This window comes from Staurois parvus, unplaced genomic scaffold (assembly GCF_062004578.1).
Source record: "Staurois parvus isolate SC_StPar_1 unplaced genomic scaffold, SC_StPar_1.0 ptg000064l, whole genome shotgun sequence".
Lineage (NCBI taxonomy): Eukaryota > Metazoa > Chordata > Amphibia > Anura > Ranidae > Staurois > Staurois parvus.
In genome coordinates this window covers 585,331-604,127 of record NW_028317860.1, presented here as the reverse complement: position 1 = coordinate 604,127, position 18,797 = coordinate 585,331, and the positions used below count along the sequence as shown (strand labels likewise).

General features: G+C 41.7%; 1 pseudogene; it reads left to right on the top strand.

Moving 5' to 3' along the window:
* The first annotated feature begins 15,963 nt into the window (after positions 1 to 15,963).
* On the top strand, positions 15,964 to 16,059 carry LOC149469659 (U6 spliceosomal RNA; annotated as a pseudogene).
* The last annotated feature ends 2,738 nt before the right edge of the window (positions 16,060 to 18,797 follow it).

Below are 18,797 nucleotides of genomic sequence, written 5' to 3'. Positions count from 1 at the left end.
TGTGAACATGCTGGGTTCACTCATGTTCAAACCTGAAGCTCATTGCTAATATTCTTCTACGGCCCTCTAACTGATAGCAGAAAAAATAATTGCACAAAAAATGCTTCCCTATAAAAATAGATATTTTTTATGCCCACCCCACCCATCTACACTCTTTTCAAGAGCTGTGGACTCCAGAAAATCCTCTTCATCCAATACGTTTACTGCATTTTGGATCCCTGGTTCCTCGTCAAATGCTATGGTTCCTTCTGGTGGCCACTACATCTATACAGGACTTAGCATATCATAGAAGGAGATGAGAATAACTACCGCACTTGGCAAATGATGCAGATTCCAACACTTCAAGAGGTGTGTCATCTAATGAGGATTTTACAGGCTCCATAGCTTTTGAGAAGAAGTAGAATGGTCTGTGAACATGGAATGGATGGAAGGTGGAATATATATATATGAAAGTCTTTTTTGCAATATTTTATTTTGTGACAGGGTCAAGTTAAGTAAATAGATAATGGAAAAACACAATATTCTTCCCATTAAATAAGGGGAGATAAAACAGGAAAATGTCTGCCAACCTTAATAATACATTAGAGGACTGAAGGACAACTGGATGAGAGGAGAGAGTCTTTTTGGTCTCTCAAGGAGCAGAGTTTGAGTAAATCTCTGGAATTCCAGGTTCAATTGTATTTTTGAGTTTAAATAGGGAACCATTTTGCTTGAGGTGAGTACTGCTTGGACTTTGAAGAAGGGGACATACCCCGAAAGCTTGTCCTGAAAATTGTATGTTAGTCCAAATAATAAAAAAAGTATCAAGGACAGTACACAATAGGGAACCAGAAAGTTTAATTACCCTACACAATTATATCTAGTCAACCGTGTATAAAATTTTCTATAGAAAAAATGGTATGATGCACAAAGCAGTCAGCCAGCTTTCATCAGTTGTTTCTGAAATACAGGTCTGTAAATAAAACAGATTGTTTGCTATAAACTACAATAATCATTTCTTTTAATACAATTTTCATACATCAGTTCAGGTCAGTCTGTGAGTGTGTTGTAATTTTTTTTCTCATTAAGAAATACTGTGTCATGGTTAATATACAGAACCCTAAACATTGTTCTGCAGTCAAGAACAAGTTTTTACCAAAAAAATTAGAGATGCCTCACCATACTGTGTGTAATGGCTAGTTTTTTTTAGCAAAACATATACTGTAAAGCAAGATGCTGCAGCTTCATCTTTAAACACAGAACAAAATCATTAAAGATCACCACTTTTGCTCTCAAATAATACATCCAATCATGAAAAGAAAATCTGACTAAATAGGTTTTCACTATGCAATTTCTCTCTAAGCCTTGTGTTATGCTTTTACTTCTTCTTTAGCCAATTAAAAAGTCTACACACACACAAGGTCTTCACACAAAAAGGTAACATACCTCATACTTCATATGCTCAGGGCTTCCTCCTGTTGTTTCTGCACTTAAATAGCATGGCAGTACCAGTTATGTGAAAAATGCTGAAAATAATGCATGTAAGCTTAATTTCTAATTATCTTGTAACAATATTGTTAAACACTTTTATGTGCAGATGAAAGATGTGTATGTTGATCTGCCCATGTTGTAATTTCCAGGAACCTTGCAAGAAAAAAAATGTTTATTTTTAAATAAACATTGTTCATATTTAATTCCTTAACTAGATAAATTGCTAGATAATTTTGAGTTGGTTACTGAGGGCATAGAGAAGGCTATAGTATAAAATACCTTTTCAGCTCTTTTTATACAATAGAGCAGGGGGGAGCCTCTTTTATTTATTCTTTAATTTTTAGAGCCTCTTTTATTGACTGGCATGGAGCCACTGGATTGACTTAAAGGTTAAGTTCACCTTTTTTTAAAATTCCAGTTCCTGTATGTACCAATATACCATTAAAGTACCTCTGTTGCAAAAAATAAAAGTTTTCTTTGATTTTGAGAACAATGCTTTACCATAGCCCTTGCTGTATTTCTTAGAAAGCTTCATCACTTCATGGTATCTAGATTTACAACAGAAAAACCAGTAAGATACATGGAGGATTTCATCAGCTGACCTCATTAGCACATACCTGTGGCTGCCTTTCCCCCTACCAGCAGATCACTGCCACCCACTTTCATAGGTGCACGGTTTTCCAATGCAATTAATCAATGATCACTGTTCTCACTAAATACACAGGCATAATTGTTTTTAAAAGTACAAAAATATAAAACACTCAAAAGCGCAAATGGAGAAAGAGTGATAAAGTCCCAAGCAAGAATCTGTAGTCTCTGTATGATAGGTCCAGAGGTATTGCATGCACTTGTATAATGGCTGCAGCTCTTCTAACAGGGTATTGAATATCTCTGTACACTAAAACAATAAACAAACAGAAGGCACCCCATCTAAATGTATCAATTTAAAACAAGTAGAGGAAAAGGTTAAAATACACGAACAAGGATGAGAGTAAATAGGCATATTATCAGTCCCTATTTGCTGGCAGGCTTCAGTGGACAGCGGGTAGATGGATGTATGTATGTGATGTCTCCTTTAAAACTGCTCTGCAGGACAAGTGAAATAGAGCTGGATCCTGTCAGAATGCGCTTAAGCCTGTATGACAGGCTGTGTCTTCCTCCAGCAAAACCTATACCAGCGCTGGAGCGCAAACCAGCTCTAGGACTGGAACCAGAAGTGATATAGGGATATATTGACATCAAAGCGTGATGGGTAGTAACATGTTTCAGAGCCAAAAATTGCTCCTTTTCACACCATAAGAGGAAAAGGGGGGAAATGATGGCTGTTTATTAGACATTGAAGGAGGAAAGGAAATGTTGCACACATGAAATACTATTGATAGTCAAGTATAGGGGGATATGGCTCAAATATGGGTGGAACTGGCTGAATAAATAAACAATATGTGGACAATCTAAGGGGGAACTCTATCTCAAAAATAAAAGTAAAATTAAACTAAAATGAAAATATATTATTATTATTATTATACAGGATTTATATTGTGCCAACAGTTTGCTCACCGCTTTACAATATAAACGGAGATAATACAGCAATGATGCAGTTCAATACAAGAAGGTTAGAAGGGCCCTGTTCCTTGGAGCTTACAATTTAAGAAGGAGGGGCTGCTGGTACAAAAGGTAATGACTGTGGGGGATGAACTGATAGGAGGAATAGAAGATTTCGTTATTAGCTGAAGGCAGGATATGCTTCCCTGAAGAGATAGGTTTTCAGAGATCGTCTAAAAGTGGGCAGAGTAGGCAATAGTCAGATAGATTGAGATAGAGAATTCCATAGGATTGGGGAGGCTCTGGAGAAGTCCTGGAGATGAGCATGGAAGGAGGAGACAAGGGAGCTAGAGAGCAGGAGGTTGTGGGAGGAGCGGAGAGGATGGTTTGGGGGATATTTGGAGACAAGATTGGTGATGGGAAGCCAGTGGAGGGATTGGCAGAGAGGGATGGCAGATATGGAATGGTTAGTAAGGTAGATGAGTCTGGCAGCAGAATTCATGATAGACTGAAGAGGGAATAGCCTGCAATGAGGTAGGCCAATGAGGAGGGAGTTACAGTAGTCAAGGCGAGAGATAACAAGGGAGTGAATAAGTTGCTTAGGGGTTTCAGAGGTTAAGAACTGGCGTATCTTGGAGATGTTGCAAAGGTGAAGTCTACAAGATTTGGACAGTGATTGGATTTGGAGCTGAAAGGACAGATGGGAGTCCAGGATTACACCTAGTACCCTGGCTTGAGGGGAGGGACTGATGGTTGTATTATTGATCTTGAAGAAGTTGGTGAGGGAACACGAGCTGGAGAGAATAGTGTGAGCTCTGTTTTGGAAAGATTTCATTTGAGGAAGGGGAGTGACATCCATGCTGACATGTCAGTAGGTTAGTAATGCAGGAGGAGACTGAAGGGGTGAGGGGAGGAGTAGAAAGATAGATTTGTGTGTCATCAGCATAGAGATGGTACTTAAAGCCATGGGAGTTTATAAAGTGACCAAGGGAGGAGGTGTAGATGGAGAAAAGAAGGGGTCCAAGGACAGAACCTTGAGGGACCCCTACAGAAAGAGGAAGTGGAGAGGAGGAGACAGAGTTATAGATAACGCTGAAGGAGTGCTGGGATAGGTAGGAGGAGAACCAGGAGAGAGCAGAGTTTCAGAGGCCAAGAGAGTAGAGTTTTTTGAGGAGGAGGGGATGGTCAACAGTATCAAAAGCCGCAGTCAAGTATTAAGAGTATGGAGTAGGGGCCAATGGTTTTAGCAGTTAGTAAATCATTAGTGAGTAGTAGGGCAGCTTCAGTGGAGTGTAGTGAACGAAAGGCAGACTGTAAAGGGTCAAGAAGGTTGTTGTCAGTGAGGTAGGAGCTCAGGCGATTGTAGACTAAGCGTTCTAAGAGTTTTGAGGTAAACGGGAGCAGGAAGATGGGTCTTAAGGTGTTCAGGTTGGTGGGGTCCAGCGAGGGCTTTTTAAGTATGGGAGTGATCTGTGCATGCTTTAGAGGAGCGGGGAAGCCACCATTAGAGAGGGAGAGATTGAAGATGTGAGTGAGGGATCATAGGACAAAAGAAGAGGGTGACCGTAGTAGTTGAGAGGGAACAGGAACCAGGGGGAACATGGTGAGACGGGCTTCTGAGAAAAGTTTAATGACCTCTTCAGTAGTAGCAAGGTCAAAAGAGGAAAGTGTTGAGGGAGGTTTAGATAAAGGTATACTAAGTGGGATAGATGTCTGTGTAGCTGAGATGCCCCTATGAATTGCATCAATCTTGTTTTTGAAATGATTTGCAATCTCATAAGCAGTGAGTGAGTTACTGGGTGGAGGTGGAGAAAGTAGAGAGTTAAAAGTAGAGAAGAGACAATGAGGACTGGATGACAAGGTATTAATAAGAGTGATAAAGTAGGCTTGTTTGGCAGCATGGAGGGAGGAATTGTATATTAAGAAAGCAGATTTATATTGGGTGAATGCTTGCTGAGATTTGGTTTTATGCCGCAATCACTCCAGTGCACGACTATGTCGCTTAAGATTTCTGGTATCATCAGTCTTCCATGGTTGTAATGGTCGGAGCCTGATGCTTCATGTAGGTAGAGGAGCAAGTGAGTCTAGTGTGGATGAAAGCAAAATTTTGTAGACAGCAGAAGCCAGGTCAGGGGAGGACAAGGGAGAGATTCTGTCATGGAGGCGGTCAGTTGCAGAATGGAAAAGAGAAGGGCTTAAGTTGTGAAGGTTTCTGCGGGTAATTGTTTGCTGCTTGGAGGGATAAGTGTTTGAAGACAAGGACACTGTGAAGGTGATGCGATTGTGATCAGAGCGAGGCAAGGAGGTGTTTCTGAGGTTGTAGGGAGTGCAAAGATGGGAGAAAACAAGGTCTAATGTATTCCCATCAGAGTGAGTGGAGGACTGTATCGATTTTGTTAAGGCAAAAGATGAGGTTAGGTTGAAGAGTTAGGATGTAGCTGGGCTGTTCACATTAATAGGAATGTTAAAATCTTCAAGAATGATAGTGGGTATTTCAGAAGAGAGAAAGTAGGGTAGTCAAACAGCGAAGTCATCAAGAAAGCGCGACACTGGTCCAGGAGGCCGATAGTTCACTGTAATTCAGAGAGAAATGGGAAAAAACAGCCGAATTCCGTGAGTTTCGAAAGAAGAGAAGGATAGAGAGGGAGGGTTAGGGAGCACTTGAAAGATGCTCAGCGGGGATAGAAGCAATCCAACTCCACCTCCTTTCTGACCACTTGGTCTGGGTGAGTGGGTCCAGAGAAGGCCTCCATAAGAAAGTGCTGCGGGAGAAGCAGAATCTGATGCTTGAAGCCAGGTTTCTGTAATTGCTAGCAGGTTAAGGGAGTAGGGGACAAAAGGTAATGGACACAGGTGAGCTTATTACAGACAGAGTGGGCATTCCAAAGTGTACAGGAAAAAGGGAGGGTGGTTTTTAGGAGCATGGGGATTGAGATTAAATTGAGTGGATTGTGGCCATTCCTGGAGGAAAGAGGTTGCCTGGTGTGGGGGTGAAATACTGGAGGGCCAGGGTTTGGGGAGATATCCCCAGAGGTTAAGAGAATAAGGAGGGTGAGGAAAGTAAGATGGGAGTGGGATGTATACTGCACATGCCTTCCTGTCCTGGTGTTTGGGTCAGCAGGTGAGAAAAGTATTAGCAGGAGATGATGAGAGCAGTAGTAGGGAGATGGTAGAAGTGAGGGAGATATGTATAAGCTTTGGGGTGGAGCAGAGGGGTAAAGAAAGATTTTGAGAGCAGAGGATAATAATATGAAAAGGAGGAGTAGAGGGGGCATTTTAAAAGAAAGACGGAGTGGGAATCAAACTTGTAGGAGATGCTTCCCTGGGTGCTTGCTTGCAGTCTATCCAGAGTGCAGTAGAGTTATTTGTTTTTTCTTCCTGCTATTTAAGTTATCCTGCTTTATTTAAACTGCTGTGTTCACCTGCTGTTTTGCACTCCAGCAGAAAATGCACTGCTGTGTTCAACTGCTGTTTTGCACCCCAGCAGAAAATGCACTCACGCAGGACAATGCCCCCTTCTGCGATTGTACCCCCCGTCTGTGACCTCCCCCATAAGCTGGTCTGAATTTATAGGGACATGTTAAAATGAGCAACTCTTCTCCTCCCCAATTAGGAATTGATAAGTATCGCATGAATTTGGGGGGGAGGTTGGTCAAAACCAGATCAGCCATAGACACAGGCCAAAGTCATAAAATATGATAGATTCTCTGATCACAGAAAGGCAAAGGAGGTGAGAATCAATCACCACAAACAGACAAAAAGATATAAGACTAATTATTCTGAGTTTTGCAGAAAGTTTTGCAGAAAGTCAGTGCATAGCAGGGAGACGGTTTAAGGTGGAGATCACTTAACAGCATTTACCCTAAGTTTGCAGAAAGTCAGTGCATTGCAGGGAGACAGTTTAAGGTGGAGATCACATAACAGCATTTACCCTAAGTTTGCAGAAAGCCAGTGCATTGCAGGGAGACAGTTTAAGTTGGAGATCATATAACATAATTTACCTGTGAAAAAGCAGAGAGGACATGATCAGGGGTCTGTGTTCAACTGCTGTTTTGCACTCCAGCAGAAAATGCACTTGTGCAGGACAATGCCCCCGTCTGTGACTGCACCCCCTATCTGTGACCTTCCCCATAAGCTGGTCTAAATTAATCTGAATTAAGCTGGTCTAAAAATGCAAAGAAAACAAACACACATTTTGCCACATGAAAAAATGAGTGACAAATGCAGAAAAACGCACAGTAAAAAGCGCGCAACCCACATCATGCCAAAATGCCCCATGAGCTACTTTGCCAAGTGTAGCGCAGCCCATTGAAATCAACAGGCTGCCCTATGTGTGTCACTGGAAAAACAAAGAAAAACACATGAGCTGAAAGTGAAATTAGTTTGTTTACACAAAAACATTGAGGCTCAATTCACATCTATGTGTTTTTGAACGCATGGCAAACTGCACAAAAAAAGTGCACTTTTGCTATGTGTTTCAGAAACACTCTGCAAATGTGCATCATGTTTGTGTTTCACTACATGTTAAAGACACCCCAAGTGTCAACAAACACAACAAAAACTGCAGTAATGCACCATGCTCAGCTCCAAAAAAGTCCTGCAGCTTCTCTGAGGCAATTGTTATGTGTAGGGCAGCCCATTCAAGTGAATGGGCTGCCCTCTGCCTGACAAGTGAAAACGTTACAAAACATGCATAACAAACACATGCAGGAATGTGAGTTTTCACTACATGGAGATGTAAATGGGGTCGGATAACTGAGTGTCCCCATCCATGTCTGCCTATGTACTTGTATAAAGATGGCCACACACTATGCAATCTTATTGTATAATCTCTGTACAGTTTCCTTTAGATTTACCAGGTTGATAGAATAGGAGGACACACCTGAACAATCCATTCAATCTGTATCAAATCAGACAGGCCCTTGTACTACATAGCTGATGTGAGATCTAAAGGAGATTGTACAATCATATTGTATAAAAAGTGGGTGGAAGGTAGTATTATAATGTGGTCCAGAGTGGTGAACATACCGTATCATGCCCTCTTCTGTGATGCAACAAGGAAGTGAAGGCTTCTGGGAGATGGCCTACTGGAAGTGAATGCTGAGAGATGACCTACAGGAAGGAATCCTCCTGTGGATAAGGTAAATGAAAGCACATTTGGATGGCTGGGCCAGAAGCGGCATTGGAAAATGCTTCTATTTATTATGAAAAGTAAAATTCTGCCCGAAAAGGTGAACTTATCCTTTAAGTTCAATGTTGTGCCTACAGTATATTTAAAAAGGGATCAAAGTCCATCGGCCGATTTCTGACCCTCGGGGGGGGTCCCCCTGCTTGCTCGCTGGCCCCTTGTACCCGTGGATCCTAGCGGTATGGAAGACCTGGCAGCAGGGAGATCCCAGCAGTCTCCCATTCCATCCTTGCGGGATGTTGAGCTCCTATGCTGCAGGTGGAATTGTCCTCTCCTACCTCCAAGCTGGCCGACCGTCTTTCGTGAGAAATTCAGGAGTTGGGCAACCGGAAGAACGATCTCGAGGATAGAATGGACGCTGAAGCCACGGTCATTGAAAATCACGAACAGGATTTGTGCGACCTCAAGAAAGAATTGGCGGACGCGATGCTATGGCTTGAGGATTTCGAAAACCGTTCTCGCCATGTCAATTTGCGGCTAAGGGGTGTCCCGGAAACGGTCGCAGATCTCACTTCCACTGCTACTGCTCTGTTTCAGGAGCTGACGCCCGCTATCCCCATTGACTGCATACATCATGTATTGGGCCCCAGACGGCCGGATGGGCCCCGAGGGACATTATCATCAAGTTTACTTATTACTGCACTAAGGAAACTATCCTCTTGGTGGCCAGAAACAACCCTGGTCTCAGCTTCCAGGGGCATCGCTACCAGCTCTTCACGGACCTCTCCCAGACCACTCTTCAGAAGCGCGGCCAGTTGAAGCCCTTCACTTCGATTCTGGTGAAACGCAGTATTAAATACGCATTAAATACGCATAGGGATTTCCATTCCGCCTCACCTTCAACTACCAGGGCCGCAGTCACTCTGTTGCTACGCCGGAGGAGGCCCATTCTCTCTTGGAATCTTTACACCTTCTTTCGCCGGAAGCTGCTAATCAGAGCCCAGCTCATTCATCTGGATCCCCGGCGAGGCCGCTTCCTCCGGGCCACATCTGAGAGCGGTCGTCCAACAGGAAGCGGGCCCTTCCTCAGACCCCTTTGTGATCAAGTCCTTCCTGTTCTTCTCCAGGCTGAAGATGCATCTTGCACCTCCCACGTATCGTTTCACCAATGGACTTCTCTGACGGGACCATGAGTTTGGCCCTTGGGCTTTCCCGGTTTGTTAGCATGCCAGGTTGAGACTAATCCAGCTTGCTCCCTTGGGATTCAAATGTTACCTTGGATTCCACATTGGATATGCGCTACGCACGGGGCGCGGCTCCTTCTCACGACTTAGTGCTGGAGGAACATATGCGCTCTCTCTTGTGGACGGCAGGGCTGGCGGACGTCTGGACAGAACTTCACCCAACTGAGCGCGACTTTACATTCTATTCCAATCCTCATGACAGTTTTTGTAGAATTGACCATATATTCATGCATGTTCAGCAGCTTCCCTTGGTCCAGTGGATAACTATTCCCTCCTCAACCTGGTCGGACCATGATCCCTTGGTACTCCTCCTGGCCCTCTCTGGGTCAGAACGGCGCCCTTTTCATTGGAGCATCAATGACTCTTTATAGACCACTCAGACTACCTGCCAACAAATAGAATTTTTCTTACGAACATACTTCACGGAAAACTCGGGATCGGTCTCTTTGGCTGTGCCCCTATGGGAGGCGCATAAGGCCACAGTGCTGGGTCATGTTATACAGCTGGCGGCGGTCCAGAAGCAGGAGTGGGTGCGCCGACTTTTGGAGCTTCATTCTCTTCTGGCCTCTGCGGATGCGCGTTGGAAGTCATCTCCATCCACGGCCCATAAATGCGCTCGGGACGCTCTGGCAGCAGAGTTGGACCTACTTGCCTCTTCGGAGGTGGAACGAGCCCTGTGTTGGATAAACACAAATTTTATTCCTGTGCTAATAAGCCAGGCCCGATGCTGCCCAGGAACCTCAATTCTGTGGGGAAACCCCATAAACTGATCCGACTGAGACTTCCTACAGGTGGCTGTACTTCTAATCCCCAGCAGATTGTTTCCCGTTTCTCAGACTTCCTTTCGCGCCTCTATGCTAAGCCAGCTCCCTTCCCTGTGGCTCAAGCAGAGGCATTCTTTCAAGATCTCGGACTTCCTGGGTTATCCGAAGCACAGGTGGCCCTCAATGCCGGTGTCACCGTACCGGAAGTGCTCCAAGCTATCAAATCTTTACGGTCCACCGCGGCCCCAGGTCCCGATGGCTTCTCTGGTCTCTATTATATGAAATTCTCAGCTCTGTTGGCGCCCTTTTTGGCTGACTATTTTAATGAGTTACGACAGGGCTCCTTGCCCTCTCCAGACACGCTTAGAGCGCATATCGCCATGATTCCTAAGATGACCGATGATGTACAGGAACCGCAAGCCTCTCTGAGCCTACTGTGCCCATTTCTCTTCTTAATGAAGACCTGAAGATATTGGGCAAGTTCCTTAGTTTTTGCATCAATAAATATTTGCGTAGCCTGGTCCACAGGGATCAGGTAGGGTTCGTCCCTGGGAGGCAGGCGGGTGATAACGTTCGTAAGGTGGTCCATCTTATACATTTTCTGCAACAGCGGAAAATTCCTGGATTCTTACTGTCTTTTGACATATATAAAGCCTTTGATTCTCTATCCTGGGAATATCTGCGGTTTGTGCTGTCTCGTTGGGGTTTTGGGGATTCTATTCTTTCTTGGATTCAGGCCTTGTATTCTTCTCCTTCGGCCTCTTTTAAATACGCTGCGTATTTTTCAGATCCCTTTCTTATTGGGCGAGGGACGAGACAGGGTTGCCCCCTGTCCCCAGCGCTCTTTTTCCTGGCACTTGAGCCGCTGGCTTTAGCGCTCCGGACCGATTGCAATATATCGAGGGTTCCTTACGCGGGACAGGAGTTCAAGCTGAACCTTTTTGCGGACGATGCCCTCCTGACTCTTACTAACCCCTTGACAACGCTTCCTAATTTGCAACAGGTTCTTGAGCGCTTCTCCTTGATTTCGGGTCTCCGTATCAACTTGGATAAGACTGTCGCTCTCAATATTACTTTGGCTTCAGATTTGGTTTCGCACCTACAATCCCATTTCCCTTACAAATGGGCTTCCTCTTCTCTTGAATACTTAGGCATTTGCTTGACCCCCACCCATGACTCCTTGTTTGCTGCAAGTTATTATCCATTGCTTAGCTCTCTATCCTCTCTTATGCATTCTTGGCAATTTCCGCACCTGTCTTGGATAGGACGGGTTAATTCGGTGAAAATGACCATCTTGCCGAAGTTGTTATATTATTTTCGCACACTCCCAGTGCGGGTTCCCCCTCATTTTCTTCGGTTGCTTCAGGCGAAGTTTATGCATTTTATCTGGGCCAATAAGCACCCTAGAGTATCCAGAAATACGCTCTTTGCTCATAGACTCCAGAGTGGTCTTGGGGTGCCTAATGTAACTAAGTATTATCAGGCGAGCCAGATTGCCCCGCTGTCTATGTTGCACGCCTCTTCTGACGTTCCCCTCTGGGTCCTGTTGGAACTACCTAATTGTGCCCCTATCACAACGTCAATGCTTCTATGGCTTCCCCCTGCCCTGCGCCCTATGGCACTGAGTCCGATGTTGCTTCATGGCTTACAAGTCTGGGACTCGGTACGTTACTCCGGTGGCCTGATGTCACCGTTTCTGCCTTTGCTCCCAATTATTAACAACCCTCTTTTCCCACCCGGTTTAGATCACCCAAGGGCGTTTTCTTGGTGGGTGACTAATGGTTTTTCGCAGGTGCGACACTTTTTGAATTCTCTACGGGAATCCCGGAATGTCCCCCCGGCGGAATTCTTTTGATATCTTCAATTGTGGCACTGGCTGCTCTCGCTGCGGGGCACTTCTGCTTTCCTGTACCAGAAATCTGCCTTTGAACAGCTTTGCCAGCAGCGTCCGGGTGTCCTGGACCTTATATCCCTTCTTTATGCAGCTCTGAACAGACGCTCGTCGCATACTTCTCTTTCATATGTTGTTCAGTGGGAGCGCGAACAGGGAGTGGCTGTGGATCTGGAGGACTGGTCACTCATAGCTAAATGCTCATTTAATACGACCACACTGGAGGCAGCCTATAAGGTATTGTTTCGTTGGTATTGGGTTCCGGCTTGATTGGCCCAGGCTAACCCTGATCAATGTTTTCGGGGTTGTGGCCATTGTGGAGATGTATTGCATATCTGGTGGTCATGCCCGAGACTGTTTTGTTTTTGGTCTCATGTGTTTGGCCTCCTTTTCACCTTGTTCCATCTCTCCATACGCCGGGATGCTCAGTATGCCTTGCTTCATTGCCCCATACTGGGCCTCTTGGCTCACCAGCAGAATTTGGCTTCCTATTTGTTTTTATCGGCCACTAGAACAATTGCTCAGGCCTGGAAGAGTCTGTTTGTCCCTCTTCAGGGGGTGCGGGATCGTATGAACACTATGATGCTCAACGAACAGATGTCGAGTATCTTCAACGACTACCAATGTAAATTTTTGAAAATATGGGAGCCGTGGTTGCAATATGCCTTTCCCACCCCCCCACCCCCCTCGGCTAGTCTGGGGATGTAATGGTGTTAGGTATTGGCGCTCTTGGACCCCTGCTCTTTGCTTTTTTTTTTTTTTTCTTCCTTTCTCTCTCCCTCTGTTTGTTTTTAGTGTGACTGGACACCTGCCTTTAGTTGTTATAGTCAGTTACATTAATGTTTTGTAACTTATGTGCCATTGATAGCCCCTGCGTGGGCGTACCTTTTGCCCTGTTGGCGTTAGAGCACTGTTTTTCTCTTTTTTTTTTTTTTTTCATTTTTTATCTGTGCAATTGATAGCCCCTGCGTGGGCGTGTTTTATTGCCTCTGTTTTATACTGTTTAAAAAATTAATAAAAACCATTGAAATATAAAAAGGGATCAAAGTCTTTCACAAGTAACTTTAAGTTAATTTAAGTTAATTTAACTTCTCTCATTGGGAGGGTACTTGAAAGTTTAATAAAATACCATACAGAATAGTTTTTGCTAGAAAATAATATTTTAAGCAATAGTCAGCATGGATTCTTGAAAGACTGAAGTTGTCAAATAAATCTGATTTCTTTTTATGATGAGATAAAAAGTATCTATTTTTTTTTTACAGTACTTCTGTATTGTAATGAATGACAAAAGCATTGTTGAATCAATAGGTCCAATGCTAAAGTTCAAAAATTGCTCTGGTCTATAGGAATTATAGTAAGGGGTGTGGGAACTTGAATAGTTAACACTTTTAAAACTATACCACACTGAGTGAACTAACCATACTTTAGATTCAAAATGTTCAGATTGTGAGATTCACTTCTGTATCATATTCTAACAAATAGCATAATACAAAATTTAAGACTGACCTGATTCTGCATGTAGAATTGTGTATGGAAATTTCAGAACATTTTTATGGTCCCATGAAACTATGCACAGTGTTGAAGACCTATTACGATGATCATTTAACACCTGTATGAGTGATTTCTGATTGCAATACCCATAATCACACAGTCGTGTGATCAGCAGAGCACTTATGTAGATTATAATGTATAGTCTGCAGCAGTCAATGTGATCAGTAAGTAAAGTATTATACACATTATGATTTCTCACAGAATTTGGCAGGCTCTATATTAAAAAAACACAGTATATTTCTTCTTTATTTATAACATTTTCTCCCATGTTCCTATTGAGATTTGTTTCCTATTTTTATGGTTATTTTATTGCTTAAAAGATATTACCCCCCAGTTCCTGCATACCCTATGTGTTAATTTAGAAGATTTATTTTAAAAGCAAAATGGGTTTTGATATATGTTATTCAGTGAAAAGAATTCCATTATAGATTTACAGTTCACTGCATTTTAGTATTCCGTGTGGGAATTCCATAGTGGTATATAGTGCTTGCCCATGGGCACAGCAGCAATGAATCAGTCAGTTGATAAGATACAAACAACAAAGTCATGTATTAAAATTACAAAGAGGTTTTACTTTTATTTTTTTACAGTTTCAACTGCTGAAAAGCTCCAGTGAAATAGAAAAATGTTGGAGGTAGAATGTTATCGGTAAAGGCTCAAAGATATAGACTATAATTCAATATTATTCATTTGGAGGGTTTGTTTTTAAAACCTATGACTTTTTTGTCACTACATTGCTTTGTCAGCCAATCAGATGTTAGCTATGTTTTTCTGGTACCAAAGAAATTTTATTGAATAAATCAACAGATTATACAGGTTATAGAAACATAAGTGATACATAATAGAGCAGTCATTCAAAAGAAAAAGGGAACTATGCACATTTACATAAGAACAAATATGACCCGTGTAGGGGTCTAAGCAGCAGAGAAAGCTTGATGTGCGGTCATCTAGAGCAAAAGCAACCTGGAGATACATACAGCACATAGCCATAAGTATGGCAAAACCTGATAGTCCACAATAAATAATCACTATAGATTCATAGAACTTGAGTGTTGAGATGTCTCACATCAATATCCCATCAATGACTCACCCCAGGGGAAGGAAAGAAAAAAAAGGGGGAGGAGAAAAAGAGAGGAGGGGAGCGAGGATCAATTTTGTAATCGTAAAAACAATTGAGAGGGATGGGGAATCGCGACGAGCAACACCATCAAGCGAAGGCCTCAAGGACCTCAATAATTAAACCAGTCAAAAAAAGAGAGTAGAAGTGAGTAAAGAAAAGTGAGAAAAAAGTGGAGGGAAATAGAAAAAGAGAGATCTCACCTGCTCAGAAAGAAACATAAAAAAGGGAAATGGAGGAGAAGTGGGGAAAAGAGAAAAAAAATACAGGTTAGAAAAAGAAAAAGAGTTCACCCATGAGGAGCGCAGAAGCACGTATCCACCACAAAGGGAAGCCAGGGGAGCATTACTCTAAATGTTAGAGTTTGGTCAATCTCGTGGTGAAGCGAAAGACCGGATAAAAGTCCACCCAGGGCTGCCAGACAGAAATAAACTTGTCATGGTTATCCTCCAACACTGCCGTTAGTTTTTTGTTGATAAAGAAGCCCTGAATTCTAGACTTGACTTCCTCAAATTGAAGAGTAGGGAATTTCCAGGAATGTCCAATGGTTTGTTTAGTAGCCATGAAAAAAAAAACGAATCAGTTAACGAATTTTACGAGATACGTCACGGAGGGGCTTAAAAAGCAATGCTTCAGTAGGGTCTTTCCTAAGATTGATATGTGTGACAGAGTAAATAAGGTTATAGACTCTGGTCTACAGACGATGAGCTACTGGACAGGACCACCATATGTGAACACAACGTGGGTCATATCCCGATACATATTTAGCTAGTTGGGCCGGTGTAAAGTACCATCTGGATAGGACCTTATATGAGTTTTTTAACGCCTGTATGTTGCGGGAGCACTAGCTATGATTTTCTAATTAGCTCAAAAATAAATAATTTTATTAGAAACATACTGGTTGCATTCAGAAATGAGCAGACTGATTCCCAAAGATCAAGATCTGAATTCTATAGGACCAATTGGTTGGTAATGGATGTCCAATAATCCAAGTTAACAAAAGAAAGCCTTATGACAAATCTTTACTTAATGAATGAGCATGAGTTTGAATCAACTGCTAGTGTAATTTTATTTAAGATAGATCATTCATGTCTCGCTGTTAACAATGATTTTCCCATTCACTAACTTTGTTGAACATTTGTTTATTGATCTCCACTGCTTAGCCTTAACCTAAAACTCTTAGTTTTTAGCATTTCTGAGTTCACACCGTTAGAATCCCAGCCACAAATTTCAATGAATATACTAAAAAAAAAAAAGGCAGGACATATACTAAAATTGGAATGATAGAGAGAAGATTAGCATGGCCCCTGTGCAAGAATGACATGCAAATACGTGAAGTGTTCCATATTTTCTTGCACCTTATGGAATACTGATGCTTTTTGTCTCTAGTGTTCTATTGCCATGGCTATACTAACTGTACAAAAAACTTAACATAACCCCCCCACGCACACGCACACAGTTGCAAAGCTATAGGTCTTCATCAGAAGAGCTTATGTTGGATCTTTGTAGAGAGACCTCTGCTTCCATTATGTTTTTTTTCTTATGATATGTGAACAGGGTATGCAAGCCCAGAGAGTTAATATGCTAACTAGCCTTGTTTTGCTCTGCTTAACCACTTGCCTGCTAGGCACTTATACCCCCTTCCTGCCCAGGCCACTTTTCAGCTTTCAGCGCTGTTGCACTTTGAATAACAATTGCACGGTCATGCAACATTGTACCCATATGAATTTTTTTTCATTTTTTTCACACAAATAGAGATTTCTTTTGGTGGTATTTAATCACCACTAGGTGTTTTAATTTTTGCGCTATAAACAAAAAAAGAGCAAAACAATAAAAAAAAAGGGAGGGCATCTTAGTCTATAGTTGTTTGGACAGTCATAACAGATAGTAAGGAAGTTAATAGCCGTAACAATTAATAGTACTGTATGTAGTCAGATATCAACCCATTGCCTAATGTGGGCAGCACAGTGGCTAAATGGTTAGCACTTCTGCCTGGCAGTGCTAGGGTCGCTGGTTCGAATCCCAACCACGGCACCACCTGCCTGGAGTTTGCATGTTCTCCCTGTGCCTGTGTGGGTTTTCTCCGGGTACTTTGGTTTCCTCCTACACTCCAAAGAATGCTGGTAAGCTAATTGCATCCTGTCTAAATTGTCCCTAGTATGTGTATGTATGAATGTAAGTTAGGGCCCTAAGATTGTACACTCCTTGAGGGTTAGGAACTGATGTGAACGTACAATATATATGTAAAGCGCTGCATAAATTGACAGAGCTATATAAGTACCTGAAATAAATAATGTACACATTTTTCAGAGCTCTGGTAAAAAAATTCACCCACTCAATCAAAGCAGTATTAAAACCAAAACCAAAAATGCCTTATATTGCTGACCATTCGTTAGATGTGGTGGCTGCATTCGTTTTCTTTGTTTTTTTAATTCTTTTTTCACCTGGTGATTTGGCCAGTAACACACCTCCTATATTAGTGAGACAACTCCTATATTAGTGAGGATGAATAAGCACAGAAGGTGCAGCAGACAGCAGCATTGTTAGTCTCTGGGGGGAGGAGGAGGATTAAATGTACTAGCAGATTTAAATACCCTAAACAAATTGAAGCCAAACTTCAGCTTACACTTTATAATCAGTTACAGCAGACAGTTTTTTTCATTTTGGAATGCAGGTTTTAGATGAATAAAAAAGGTTGTTGTATTCACTGCTGTCAATGGTAAGTGGTTTGTCTCATCCATGTAAATGTATACATTCTTCTGGAAAGCTTGTGCTTTTAAAAAAGAACAGACTTGTAAGCTGGATCACCTGAAGAAAATAGAAGAAAGAAAGCCCAAAAAGGAAATTAATGCTGCCATTGCATTTATGAATTGGTAAACTGCAATATAATAAATGTTTGCTTTTGGGTTTAATACCGCCTTAATTTAAAAAGGTTTTTGTTTAATATAGTATTGTTGATTGGTTTGTGTGTTCAAATATTTTGCTTTTACCATATTTAGGTGGCCATCAAGAACTTATATTTTTTACACAATAGCGCAGGGTTTATATTCTGATGCTCTTCTAGACTCATTTTGCATTCTACACCTTTTACTATCAAATACAATGAAATTTTTATTATTTGCAGAAGAATTTACATGATTGCTTTAGAAAAACTCCACTTTTATGATTAAACTCTCTCTTTGCATTTGAGGTTCTTACCGAAATTACATGGAAATGAAGTTAAAAAGCCCACAGAATGCTTAATAGTTGAATTATAATCTCAAACTTGACAGATTACTACAAAAGAAATAAATGGTACAATATTCTCTAGTCTGAACAGTCTAACATTTTTTGGAATGAACCATATTCTGGCATATTTGATGGCTTTAAAGATGGTCTGTCTATGACAAAAGTGACCCCTCAAGAGAACATGCTAAGAGGTAGGTTACAAGGGTGTAGGGAAAAATGAACTGGGTCCTCATTATATGATTTCTTTAGGTTTCCTTTCTTTTTTTTCAATCTGTTATCTTAGTCAAAGAACTAAGTATTCTTCTTACATTGCTGCTAAAAAGCCATACATTCTGATATCAGACATTTGATGAATGTTTGATGATAACTTCAACAAACTAGGAGATTGTGACAATATCTTGTCTGTATCTTGCTTTTTCATATCTGTGCAAGAGACACAAGGGCACCCATTTGTACTGCATGAAAAGGATGCTCACCATGAAAAAAGATAGACATTCTTCATTTTAAAACTACTTGAAAAAATTCAAAAGACTTTTAAAAGACTTTTCTATTAAGACTACCATAGACCCACCCTGATTAAATAATCAGACATTATATCCCAAAAAAACTATGCAAAACAGAAAATACACAAACTGTCTGTGTCTTTGTACGAAACATTATTTCACACACTAAAATATATCATGATGTTCAAAACCATTTAAAAACATATTCAGTCACATATCCTACACCATGGTCATGAGCTCAAATATGTTGCCATGAACACGCATAGGCCAAAACTCCTCAACACACTGGAATATTCATAAAATGAAAAATGACCATCATAGCATTGCATAATCTGCATCCATTACAGTTGTGGAGGATT